General features: G+C 42.0%; 1 protein-coding gene across 1 annotated transcript in view; it reads left to right on the plus strand.

Annotated features, from left to right (window-relative positions):
- Positions 1-206: 206 nt before the first annotated feature.
- Positions 207-13,966, plus strand: part of LOC135512254 (spectrin beta chain, non-erythrocytic 1) — a 122,211-nt gene continuing 108,451 nt past the window's right edge. Inside the window, exon 1 of the mRNA XM_064934078.1 lies at positions 207-352. The gene's annotated coding sequence lies outside the window, so the exon portion shown is untranslated. The remainder of the gene's footprint in view (positions 353-13,966) is intronic.

Raw genomic sequence — 13,966 nt, forward strand, 5'->3', positions numbered from 1 at the left:
TGTGGCATATAGCCTTTTCGAACATAAGGGCAGGGTTGATATAGCATAGCGATATAGACCGCAATAAATCCTACTTTTATTTTCAAACAGGTCAATTAAATACCCCAAATCACGCCTGTGGAGACATGTTGACGAAGTAGCGCTGCGTAGAACCCACTTGGTGTGTGAATGAGACCTTGCGGGCGAAATCTCCGCCCCTTGTTGAGATTGTGCTGCAGTTGGCAGTGCTGTTGCAGCAAAGGAGGTGGAGAGGATTCTTCCATCAGGATTCTACGTTTTGGTCGTCCAGTCTCTGGCTTCGTGCTGTTTGCAGCCTTCTCCGCGGTGAAGTTCATTGCGAATTTGTTGATTGGTAAGTTTGATTATTTTATTGAGATAGGCTATTGGGTTGGTGCTCTTCTCGTTAATCTAAACTATGCGCAGATTAGGGTGCGAATAATTGTTTCATTGTATCTAGCATCAGTTGCAAAAAATATAGAAAGGGGACAGATTTTTTTTATATCAACGTTGCTAGGGATGCAATCATACGTTGAAGTTGGTTCCTGTTCTTCTATTTACCCCGTAGACGTTGTTTTTGCTTGGAACGCTTATCAGATATCTATTGCATTTGTGCAGCATAGTGTTTTTGAAAAGTCCATTCAGAGCTTCTATGAATCAGTTAGCCACTTCGCATTCACAGAAGTGCGCCATGTTAATATGGAGGGTTAAGAGTGTATAGATAACGGTATACACACAGGAGCCTACTGCCTTTTGAAGAGACGCAGGCGAAGTCGCCCTGTATGTAGACAGACTGCAACGCTGATTTCAAATTGAAATTGTGACATTCAAAGCAAAATCATAGAATGTATTATATTAACTGTGCGTAATGATATTGAATTGGCGCCCAGATGTAATTATATCTTGATAACTTGAAACCATTATGTATAAGATATTATAGGCGATAGGTATCCATCACTGTAGACATAATGTCACATCTTAATCAGTGCTGTCCGCTACATATGGCGCGAGGCTACCCTTTGATGTTGTCGAGTTAAAAACATTCAGCGACTTCATGTTATTGGCACAATTTAAATCACACCCGAACTGCTAAAACGACCATTTGGTGGCAAAATCCTCCATTTGCCTCACATCTTCACAGTTTGGTGCCAAACTAGGTTGTATCTATATTGAGCGAAGTGGGCTTTGGGCCTTTTAATTGGTTACGAACGCCTTGTGATTATGAGACATCCATGGGCTTTGCTCACCCGAGTTGCACTGACTGTCGTGATGCAGTTCGGTCGTAAATCATTGCTCTGCTGCAGCATCACTATTGGGAGTAAGCGGGCCTCTTGCTATTGAATATTAATATTTACCACACCATTTCACAAACCCGTAATACCCATTTAGAGTATGGGATACTGCTCCATTAAGCCATCCAAGAGGAAACAGTAATGCGCATAGGCTATACGTCAATAGGTCTCGGCTCAGTTGTTAGGACGGCTAGCATCATAGGCCGTTGGCCTACTTGTGAACCCTTGGTGATAGTTTATGGTTCACTGTGCTCTAGTATGAGTATGACTGTGATTAGAATGATCAAAGAGTGTATCTTCCATTTATCTCTATCTGTCTTTGCCTCCATCTTCTCTTGTTTTCTACATATGAACCAGAGCAGTATGTGTTGCAACAGTATTTAGTGCAGACACTGGGTAACGCAGTTTCTTTGGACTTCGGAACCCCTGCCAAAAATATTTAATACAATTGAATGCATCAGCCCGACAGCCACTCAAAGTATGGACTACTGATCACTGTCCATGGTGCTGAAATTGCGACATGTCCATGCGACTGCCGATCAAATCGATGATGGGCTTTCTGTGGTGCCAGGGCGTGTACCCTATAGCTTTGCTTTAGCTAATGGATACATGTTTATTGGTAGGCCTATTGGGTGATTATTTTCTCATGTTAAGCCTAACATTTCACAAAGCTATAGTGCCTCAAGGCTGCGTTTTAGACTGCTGTCTGGTGGCAATAATGTAATTCCTTGTTCATAATTAAACCTGGAAATTCAAACATTGCAGATTGTGAAATGTATTTTTGAAAACAAAGAAGCATACAAAAGCATACTAATTAGTACTGATTAGCATACTAATCAGAAACCAATAGATGTAAAAAATATATATACAACTGTCCTGTATAGCCTACCTAAACCTGCATTACATAAGTCGTCCTTGCACGCTCTCCCAGCTTGGATAGAAAGTTGTTGTGCATAAAACCAGTTTATTATTAAACTAAAAAAAATAAAACACTATCTTACTAGGGATTGATTCATTATGCAGTGTAACCTACTATCTATAGTGCCTTCAGAAAGTATTCACACCCCTTGACTTTTTCCATATTTTGTTGTGTTTTGTTGTGTTGTGCCGGAATTTAAAATGAATTACATTTAGATAGTTGTCACTGACCTACACACAATACCCCATAATGTCAAAGTTGAAATGTTTAAAAAAATATATTTTACAAACAAATAAAAAATGAAAAGCTGAAATGACTTGAGTCAATAAGTATTCAACCCCTTTGTTATGGCAAGGCTAAACAAGTTCATGAGTAAACATTTGCTTAACAAGTTATACGTCATACATGTATTTAACATGATTTTTGAATGACTACCCCATCTCTGTACCCCACACATTCAATTATCTGGTCCCTCAGTCGAGCAGTGAATTTCAAACACATATTCAACCACAAAGACCAGGGAGGTTTTCCAATGCCTTGTATAGAAGGGCACCTATTGGTAGGTGGGTACAAAAAAAGCAGACATTGAATATCCCTTTGAGCATGGTGAAGTTATTAAATACACTTTGGATGGTGTATCAATACGCCCAGTCACTACAAAGATACATGCATCCTTCCTAACTCAGTTGCCAGAGAGGAAGGAAACCACTCAGGGATTTCACCATGAAGCCAATGGTGACTTTAAAACAGTTACAGGTTTGAATGGCTGTGTTAGGAGGAAACTGAGGATGGATCAACAACATTGTTGGTCCCATGTTTCATGAGCTGAAATAAAAGATCCCAGACATTTTCCATACACATAAAAAGCTTATTTCTCTCAAATGTTGTGCACAAATTTGTTTACATCCCTGTTAGTGAGCAGTTCTCCTTTGCCAAGATAATCCATCCACCTTACAGATGTGGCATTTCAAGAAGCTGATTAAACAACATAATAATTACACAGGTGCACCTTGTGCTGGGGACAAAAAAGGCCACTCTAAAATGTGCAGTTTTGTCACAAAACTCTCAAGTTTTGAGGTTAACTTGCAATTGGCTTGCTGACTGCACAATTGTCCACTAGTGCTGTTGCCAGATAATTTAATGTGAAATTCTCTACCATAATCCATGTCCAAATTTGTTTTAGAGAATTTGACAGTATGTCCAACTGGCCTCACAACCGCAGAGCTCGTGTATGGCGTTATGTGAGCGAGCGGTTTTGTGGTTTGCTCAGTTCAACTTTGTGAATTGAGTGCCCCATGGTTGCAGTGGGGTTATGGTATGGGCAGGCATGAGCTTCGGACAGTGAACACAATTGCATTTTATCAATGGCAATTTGAATGCACAGAGACACCATGATGAGATCTTGAGTCCTATTGTCGTGCTATTCATCCGCCGTCATATTTCAGCATGATAAGACACGGCTCCATGTCGCAAGAATCTGTACACAATTCCCGGAGGCTGAAAATGTCTGCATACTCACCAGACATGTCACCCATTGAGCATGTTTTGGATGCTCTAGATCAACATGTATGACAGCGTGTTCCAGTTCCCGCCAATATCCAGCAACACTCGCACAACCATTGAAGAGGAGTGGATCAACAGTTGAACATCTCTGGAGAGACCTGCAAATAGCTGTGCAGCAACGCTCCCCATCCAATCTGAATGGAATGGGAGAAATTCCCCAAATACAGGTTTGCCAGGCTTGTAGCGTCGTTTAAAATCGTATGTAAATGCGACATTTCAGTTGTTTTTTTTATACATTTGCAAAAATTTCAACTTGTTTTTGCTTTGTCATTATGCAGTATTGTGTGTTGATTGATGAGGAAAAAAACGACTTAATCTATTTTAGAATAAGGCAGTAATGTAACAAAATGTGGAAAAAGTCAAGGGGTCTGAATACTTTCCGAATGCACTGTACTAGAGGTCGACCGATTAATCGGAATGGCTGATTAATTAGGGCCGATTTCAAGTTTTCATAACAATCGGAAATCTGTATTTTTGGACGCCGATTTAGCCGATTTAAAAAAAAATATAATAATAATAATGTTTTTTTTTACACCTTTATTTAACAAGGCAAGTCAGTCAAGAACACATTCTTATATTCAATGACGGCCTAGGAACGGTGGGTTGACTGCCTTGTTCAGGGGCAGAACGACTGATTTTCACCTTGTCAGCTCAGGGGAGCCAATCTTGCAACCTTACAGTTAACTAGTCCAACGCTCTAACCACCTGCCTCTCATTACACTCCACAAGGAGCCTGCCTGTTACGCGAATGCAGTAAAAAGCCAAAGTAAGTTTCTAGCTAGCATTAAACTTATCTTGTAAAAAACAATCAATCAATCATAATCACTAGTTATAACTACACATGGTTGATGATATTACTAGTTTATCTAGCGTGTCCTGCGTTGCATATAATCGATGCGGTGCGTATTCGTGAAAAAGGACTGTCGTTGCTCCAACGTGTACCTAACCATAAACACCAATGCCTTTCTTAAAATCAATACACAAGTATATATTTTTAAACCTGCATATTTAGCTAACAGAAATCCAGGTTAGCACGCAATATTAACCAGGTGAAATTGTGTAACTTCTCTTGCGTTCATTGCATGCAGAGTCAGGGTATATGCAACAGTTTGGGCAGTCTTGCTCGTTGCGAACTAATTTGCTAGAATTTTACGTAATTATGACATAACATTGATGGTTGTGCAATGTAACAGGATTATTTAGACTTATGGATGCCCACCCGTTAGATAAAATACGGAACGGTTCCGTATTTCACTGAAAGAATAAAACGTCTTGTTTTCGAGATGATAGTTTCCGGATTCAACCATATTAATGACCTACGGCTCGTATTTCTGTGTGTTATTATGTTATAACTAAGCCTATGATTTGATAGAGCAGTCTGACTGAGCGGTGGTAGGCACCAGCAGGCTCGTAAGCATTCATTCAAACAGCACTTTCGTGCATTTGCCAGCAGCTCTTCACAATGCTTAATTGCGCTGTTTATGACTTCAAGCCTGTCAACTCCCGAGATTAGGCTTGTGTAACCGATGTGAAATGGCTAGCTAGTTAGTGGGGTGCGCGCTAATAGCGTGTCAAACGTCACTCACTCTGAGACTTGGAGTGATTGTTCCTCTTGCTCTGCAAGGGCCGCGGCTTTTGTGGAGCGATGGGTAACGCTGCTTCGAGGGTGGCTGTTGTCGATGTGTTCCTGGTTCGAGCCCAGGTAGGGGTGAGGAGAGGGATGGAAGCTATACTGTTACACTGGCAATACTAAAGTGCCTTTAAGAACATCCAGTAGTCAAAGGTATATGGAATACAAATCGTATAGAGAGAAATAGTCCTATAATTCCTATAATAACTACAACCTAAAACATCTTACCTGGGAATATTGAAGACTCATGTTAAAAGAAACCACCAGCTTTCATATGTTCTCATGTTCTGAGCAAGGAACTTAAGACTTTAGCTTTCTTACATGGCACATATTGTACTTTTACTTTCTTCTCCAACACTTTGTTTTTGCATTATTTAAACCAAATTGAACATGTTTCATTATTTATTTGAAGCTAAATTTATTTTATTGATGTATTATATTAAGTTAAAATAAGTAGTCATTCAGTATTGTTGTAACTGTCATTATTACAAATAAATAAAACATAAAAAATTGGCCGATTAATCGGTATCGGCTTTTTAATCGGTCCTCCAATAATCGGCATCGGTATCGGCATTGAAAAATCATAATCGGTCGACCTCTACACTGTACATCTCCACATATCTCCTTTATTAAAGTCAATCCAACACAGAATTTCCCTGTGAGTGGGTTTGGTTTCCCCATTAGTGGGGTTGGACTGACTTGTATAGCCTCGCTCTATCCTCTCCATCTATGGGACCCTGGTGTGCAGCCCAGGCTGAGTGCTCTCCTCTGGTTGAGAATGGCTGTGGAGACTGGCATGACCTTGCCTTGTGGGATCCTCTCTGGCTCTCTATCCACAATTCTGTAAGTGGGTTCGAGCCCCATCAGGGAGGGGAAAGGAGGCATGTGCTGGAAAGCTGCCAGCAGATAAGAAATGGAATAGTGCGACAGAGAACTAGTGCGTTTGCCCAACAGTACAGCCCTGGCTAAATATAGACCACTCTGTTTCAGCCGGGAAGGTATTCAGCATCGCCTCCACATTTTCTCTCTTTTTTTCTGCCCTTTTAGTTAATTCGATGGAGACTCTCTCTCTCGCCTCTTGTGGACTTGTCTGTATAAATGGAGAGATCGAAATTAATGGTTGAAAGCGTTCTCAATGTTCTCAATGGTCTTTTCCTCTGTACCTTTTACCTCCCTTTCTTCTCCTGTCCTTTACATCAGGCTCTTTGGCATCCATTTCAGCAGTTTAATTCCCAGGCCGCCACCACCTTTTTTATCACACAAGAGAGGACATTTTCCTCTTTTTATTTACACTGTGCCGGACCCAGCACCTAAGTGAGGCATGTAAAACATGTCCAGTGCTGATCTTGCTTTGCCTCAAGTTCTAATCACAACGAGTTATGAGAAGTCCAGGGATGACCTCAGCTTGGGTCAGTCTGTGTTCTCTGACTTTACTACAGCTGTGCCCTCGGTGTCATCTATTCTAAACAACCTGTTGGAAGATTATGCAGCATCACTGTTACGGTTGAAGTGTGTGTGTGTGTGTGTGTGTGTGTGTGTGTGTGTGTGTGTGTGTGTGTGTGTGTGTGTGTGTGTGTGTGTGTGTGTGTGTGTGTGTGTGTGTGTGTGTGTGTGTGTGTGTGTGCGTGCGTGCGTGCGTGCGTGCGTGCGTGCGTGCGTGTGTGTGTCTGTGTGATTTATGGGTTGTATGGAATCAGAAGGGAGTTGAATGAAGATAATGGTGTTGCAGTGGGCATTCTGGAATGTGGTGGGCAATGGGAGTGTGTAGAGAGGCCTGGGCTGTGGAATGTGTGATGTTTGACAGGATGGTGGTGGCTGGACAGGAGCTTGGTGCTGGGCCAAATTTGTCTCTACTGTTCAATTAAAAACAGCTACTATTTTTCAATGGGTTTGGGTCTGAATGTAAAACATCTCAGTTATGAATATTCACTTATGGACCCAGGAAGTTTGTGTGAATACATTTTGTGTGCACACCCAAGGGCCCATGCATGGCCCTAGGCCTCGGATTCAATCCGTATTGCCGACGTTTTGCTTCTTGTAGCCAGATTGACATTTAAAGGCAATGTTCCTGTGTTAGCAGAGACTGCATTCACGGCAAACACTGCATATGTTGGCTCAATTGAAAATCACCTTTTAAATTTCAAGCGCGCTACAACACTGAACTTTGGCGATACTGATTGAATTCAGCCCTTATATTAAGAAGCAAAGTGGAATACAGCATCATTCTGTTGAATCTTACAGCAAGGATGAGGAACTGCGCTGCTTGAGAGACAGAGGGCAAAGCTTGGTGTGTCTGGCCAGAGGAGAGAAGCGACAGAGGAAACTATAAAAACAGACGGCTGAGTGGCGTTTCAAAATAATACATGCCATATCGATATTGCACATGTCAATGCTGCGATTTTTATATGAATTTGATTAAACACTCACTCTGGGGATCTTAAGCACAAAAAATGTATAACATATTGCACAAATTTCGATTTGTAACATATCACACGAAATGAATGATGTAGTACACAAAACAATGGGCAGCTGTTTTGGCTCATGAGCCCCACTTTCAAAACTACTGGCAGAAATTATACAAACGTTTGAGAATGCATCCTTAATTGGGCAGCCCTATTTGTTGTGAATGTTTTGCGTTAACCTTCAGGCTTTTGCCTTTTGCTGATGGGGAACGATTTGCTTAGAGGGGGAGAGAGAGAGATGCAACATGACCTTCACTGGGATTACTTTAATTTGATTTTCATTTGGCCAAAGGCGTGTCTGTTACATACAACATTAGCTGAAACCCTACAAACTCCCACATGTAGCAGCTCTGGGATAATGGTATAGAGTGGGAGAAAAACACTAGCCAAGGAGACATACACTCTTTGTTAATCTGTTCTATCTCTAAAGAATCATTCTGCAAACACCCCCACATAATGTCAACATAAGGAGATGAAAATGAAGCACCAATATACATTTGTTTCTTTTTCATTTTTGAGCTCATGAGATGTTTCGACACAGTTACATTTAAACAGAGTCCAAACCCCTCTGCTTTGAATTTTGAGGCTTTGAGAGAGGGTGACATGAAAGAGTTAATGGTAAAGTCAATGTGAAACCCAGTGTTTGCTCAGTACCTCTTTTACAGTGGCAAGAAAAAGTATGTATACCCTTTGGAATTACCAGGAGTTCTGCATAAATTGGTCATACAATTTGATCTGATCTTCATCTAAGTCACAACAATAGACAAACATAGTGTGCTTAAGCTAATAAGACACAAATGACTGTATTTTCTTGTCTATATTGAATACATTATTTAAACATTCACTGTGTAAGTTGGAAAAAGTATGTGAACCCCAAGGCTAATGACTTCTCCAAAAGCTAATTGGAGTCAGGAGTCAGCTAATCTGGAGTCCAATCAATGAGGCGAGATTGGAGATGTTGGTTAGAGCTGCCTTGTCCTATAAAAACACTCACAAAATTTGAGTTTGCTATTCACAAGAAGCATTTCCTGATGTGAACCATGCCTCGAACAAAAGAGATCTCAGAAGACCTAAGATTAAGAATTGTTGACTTGCATAAAGCTGGAAAGGGTTACATAATCTCTAAAAGGTTTAGTGTGCATCAGTCCACAGTAAAACAAAGTGTCTATAAATGGAGAAAGTTCAGCACTGTTGCTACTCTCCCTAGGAGTGGCCGTCCTGCAAAATGACTGCAAGAGCACAGCGTAGAATGCTTAAGAAGAATCCTAGAGTGTCAGCTAAAGACTTACAGAAATCTCTGGAACATGCTCACATCTCTGTTGACGAGTCTACGATACGTAAAACACTAAACAAGAATGGTGTTCATAGGAGGACACCACGGAAGAAGCCACTGCTCTCCCCAAAAAAACATTGCTGAACGTCTGAAGTTTGCAAATTGTACCTAGATGTTCCACAGCGCTACTGGCAAAATATTCTGTGGACAGATGAAACTACAGTTGAGTTGTTTGGAATGAAAACACAACAATTTGTGTGGAGAAAAAAAGGTACAGCACACAAACATCAAAACCTCATCCCAACTGTAAAGTATGGTGGAGGGAGCATCATGGTTTGAGGCTGCTTTACTGCCTCAAGGCCTGGACAGCTTGCTATCATCAACGGAAAATTTGCAAGTTTATCAAAACATTTTGCAGGAGAATGTTAGGCTATCTGTCCGCCAATTGAAGCTCAACAGAAGTTGGGTGATGTAACAGGACAATGACCCAAAAAACAGAAGCAAATCAACAACAGAATGGCTTCAACAGAAGAAAATATGCCTTCTGGAGTGGCCCAGTCAGAGTCCTGACCTCAACCCTATTAAGATGCTGTGGCATGACCTCAAGAGAGCAGTTCACACCAGACATCCCAAGAATACTGCTGAACTGAAACAGTTTTGTAAAGAAGAATGGTCCAAAATTCCTCCTGACCGTTGTGCAGGTTTGATCCACAACTAGAGAAAACATTTGGTTGAGGTTATTGCTGCCAAAGGAGGGTCAACCATTCATTAAATCCAAAGGTTCACATACTTTTCCCACACTGCACTGTGAATGTTTACACGGTGTGTTCAATAAAGACATCAAAATGTCTTTTGTTGTGACCTAGATGAAGATCAGATCAAATTTTATGACCTATTCATTCAGAAATCTAGGTATTTCCAAAGGGTTCACATACTTTTTCTTGCACTGTAGATAGAGGAGCTTCAGGAGGTTGTTTTGGATATTAGCTGTACAGGCGGAGCCCCAGAATGAATCTACGGAAATGAGCGATTAGACGTCCCCCTGCGATAAGGCGAGGGTCTTAAACTCTGCTGCAGCTGGACTGGGGTTGTTCCTTTCCCTTTTTATCTGCCCTTTCTTTCTTCTCCTTTATTCACAGTAACTGTATGTGAATGTCCCTGTCTTGCTGGCTGTTAATTAAGTCATCTTGAGTCAGTTCAACCTTTCGCTACTATCTGTCCCTTGCTGTGGTTTGAAGCATTGTGAGTTAACCTTTGTCTTTCAGGGGTTAGAAAAACTGTTTACTATCAAGGAGTCATGCTGAGATTTGCTCTAATTGACCTGTTCCCCTCAGAGCCTAGTCCCCCTGTAGTGCGTGTGTGTGTGTGATGTGTGTACTTGTTGTTGTGAGCTTTGAAGTTGTGCCAGTCTCACCCTTAGGAGGAGGATCAGGATCAGCCAAGTACTTGTTGGGCCTCGCCATTGTCAATAATATACTGTTATAATGACAAAGCAGCTGACGGCCTCAACACACAGGCTGTCTGGGTCCTGTAAAGCCCTGTCTCCTCTACAGCCTTAGGGCTAGAGGTCCCTGGAACAACAGCATATGTTGACCAGCATAATGGCAGAAGCTTTTCCAAAATAATATTGTACTGTAATATCCTACTACAGTGCTGCATCCAGATACTCCTTCATATGACGTGTTTGTTTGGAGATCTGTGTGCTTGTTTTTCAATGTGCCTGTGTTTGTGGATGATTGTGTGCCTGGTGAGAGTTAAACATTTTTTTTTTACAAAGGCTGGGGGCTCTGTGGGATTTGGGGGTTGGGGGATGAGCTATGCAGAGGGAGTATTGAGGAGATTTTCCCCTGGAGTATTATTTTCCCAAAGATACTCTTGGCATGTTGGGAAAAAAGTGGGGGCCACTGGCAAAACCCTCGGAGAGTGTCCTTGTACACATCATTCAGCCACATGGCTCACAGTGGCCACCCAGATTTGATTGCCCAGGAGATAGGGGGGATTGCCCAGGAGATAGGGGGGGGGGGCTGATGGATGTGATGGATGTGATGGATTCATCTGTCCGGAGCTTTGCGTGCCGACGGTCGATCTGCCTAAAGCTTCACTGATGGAAGAAACTGAGGATGCTGGAGTGTGTGCATGCACCTACTCAGTGCTCAGCTATGGCCCTCCTAGATTTATGGAGGAGTTACAGCACATACTGTAGGGAGGGTGGAGTTCAGGGGAGTGTTCTTCCTGTTCTCTGCTCTGTACGTAGCTGCGGAAGGTGGTAATGTAATGGGAGACGTGCTGCAGAAAGCCTTTGTAAATCCATTGTGGATATATAACAGATATGGCAGGGGATTGGAGGAATTTCGGAATGCGTTGGCTCCCATTGGTGCTGCCAAAAGTGTACTTTATACCCTGAGCATACCAAACATTAGGACCCCCCCCATTTGCCCTCAGAACAGCCTTGTTTAGTCGGGGCATGGACGCCAAGGTGTGGAAAGCATTCCACAGATAGGCTGGCCCAAGTTGACTCCAATGCTTCCCACAGTTGTGTCAAGTTGGCTGGATGTCCTTTGGGTGATGGACCCTTCTTGATCCACATGAAAAACTGTTGAGTGGGAAAACCCCAATTGCAGTTCTTGGCACCTACTACCATACCCCGTTCAAAGACACTTAAATATTTTGTCCTGTAAATGGCACACATACACAATCCATGTCTCAGTTGTCTCGAGGCTTAATAATCCTTCTATAACCTGTTTCCTGTCCTTCATCTACACTGATTGAAGTGGATTTAACAAGTGACATCAAAAAGGGATCATAGCTTCACCTGGATTCACCAGGTCAGTCTGTATCATGGAAAGAGCAGGTGTTGTTGATGTTTTGTATAGCGTATAGGGGTGTCAGGGTAGCCTAGTGGTTAGAGTGTTGAACTAGTAACCGGAAGGTTGCAAGTTCAAACCCCCAAGCTGACAAGGTACAAATCTGTCGTTCTGCCCCTGAACAGGCAGTTAACCCACTGTTCCTAGGCCGTCATTGAAAATAATGATTTGTTCCTAACTGACTTGACTAGTTAAATAAAGGTTAAAAAAAAGTCCTCATGTACTAAACACCTTCGATAATTTCTGAATTTATAAAGTGACTTATAGTATATTCATCATGATTGATTTATGGGAAAAAACGATTTTCTTGAGCCCGTTTTCCATCTGTTTTATACAATCATTGGAATGCATTACTGTATAAACAAATATGAATAAAATAAGCGGTGCCCTGCAGTATTCAGATACCTGCTGACCAGTAACAGCCTAGATTTGAACACAGAATAAATATATTACTAATAGATAGCTACAAATAACTTGTGTAGAGTCTCAGGGATCTTGTTCCTCCTCCCCTTTCCTTGGCTGTGCACCAATACTGTCCCACCCTGGTCTGAGATGTGAATGTCTGAGATAAGTCTGAGAAATGTCTGAGATAAGCTTCAGAAGGCAAGAAAATGTAATCAAGACAGAGAGAACTGCTAGATAGATGCAGCGTGGGAGTGTTATTAAAACCTGAGGTCAATCCGAAATATGGTCTCCCAGTGGCCGGTCAAAGTCAGGTGAGGTTAAGCACTGTAGATACTGTAAATATGTGTTTTCCCAAAAGGTAGGACTTGTGGTTTATGGAGACAGTGAGTAAGTGTTATGAGTGCTCATAAGAAACCAAAAGATGAAAGGGGAGACACTCTCTCTACCTGTGATTCCACATGTGAACATTTGTCAACCTTGACTTGCAAGCCTGCATGTAGTTAATTTTTGGCTGGGTTGTCCTGCTATATATTGACTTATGTTTGGGATGTCTTGGTGCATCCATATCAGATTTCCTCATTTAGGTGGGGAGGGAGATAAGAGATCTTGAGCTCTGAAAGGTCCTCTTGACCCTATTTGTTTCAAGTGCCTCCTGCCCATCTCAGAGGAATGGAAATTTGCAACCTTCACTTCCTGACGAAAGTGGTGAGAAATTTGAAGAATCCCTTTTCCATGCAAGACAACAAGTGTTATTTCAGTGACTGTAGCATTAATAAGTAGCATTAATAACTGTATTTTTAATTGTCATGGATAGAATTGCTGACAGTTTGTGGTTTACAAAGAGTTTAGACAGACTTGTAGCTTCAACACAACATGATTTCTCTCCCCAGATATAGCTCCCAGGAGTCCTTTCCCTTGCTCCTGTCCCAACCGGTCTCTCAGCAAAGCTCCCGTTCAGCGTGGTGCACTGTTCCGCCTCAGTGGAGCCAGATGAAGCAGCCAAGATCCCAAACACAATTCAGATGATCATTAGGAGCTTCCTGTAAACGTGTTTTCACTTTCCACATGAACATTCAGCAGCCCATTATGCAATGCGCTGAGCCCTTCCGTGTGCTATCAGAGACCGGATTTATGTGTGAAGTGTATTTTGCTGAGGAGGGTTCACTGTTTATTTACATTGTGGACGTCCTCTTGCTGTGTGCGTGTGGCTAAGCTACAACGTTAAGCTGGGAAAAAAAGAGGACATTCAAAACAAGACCGCCCATCCTAAATCCTCCATTTAAACGTCCCATCACTGGCCCTTACTCCCATTAACCACAAAATGTCCGCCCCACTTTGGGAGTTGTGTATGGCGGGCTTGGCTAGTCCCCAAGGACAGCCAAAGTGCTTATGAGGGTTTCCATGGTGACATATTTGACATAAAATGCTGGGCAGGGCTCCAGTCCTCTGGGTCTGTATGGGCTGAAATGTCTGGATGCCTTGTTCATTTGAGATTAGTTGATGTATGATTTTCATTACTGCATAATTCTGCCTCTCCCTAGTACTCAACACTCTCTGTTAC

Source organism: Oncorhynchus masou, chromosome 24, assembly GCF_036934945.1.
Source record: "Oncorhynchus masou masou isolate Uvic2021 chromosome 24, UVic_Omas_1.1, whole genome shotgun sequence".
Lineage (NCBI taxonomy): Eukaryota > Metazoa > Chordata > Actinopteri > Salmoniformes > Salmonidae > Oncorhynchus > Oncorhynchus masou.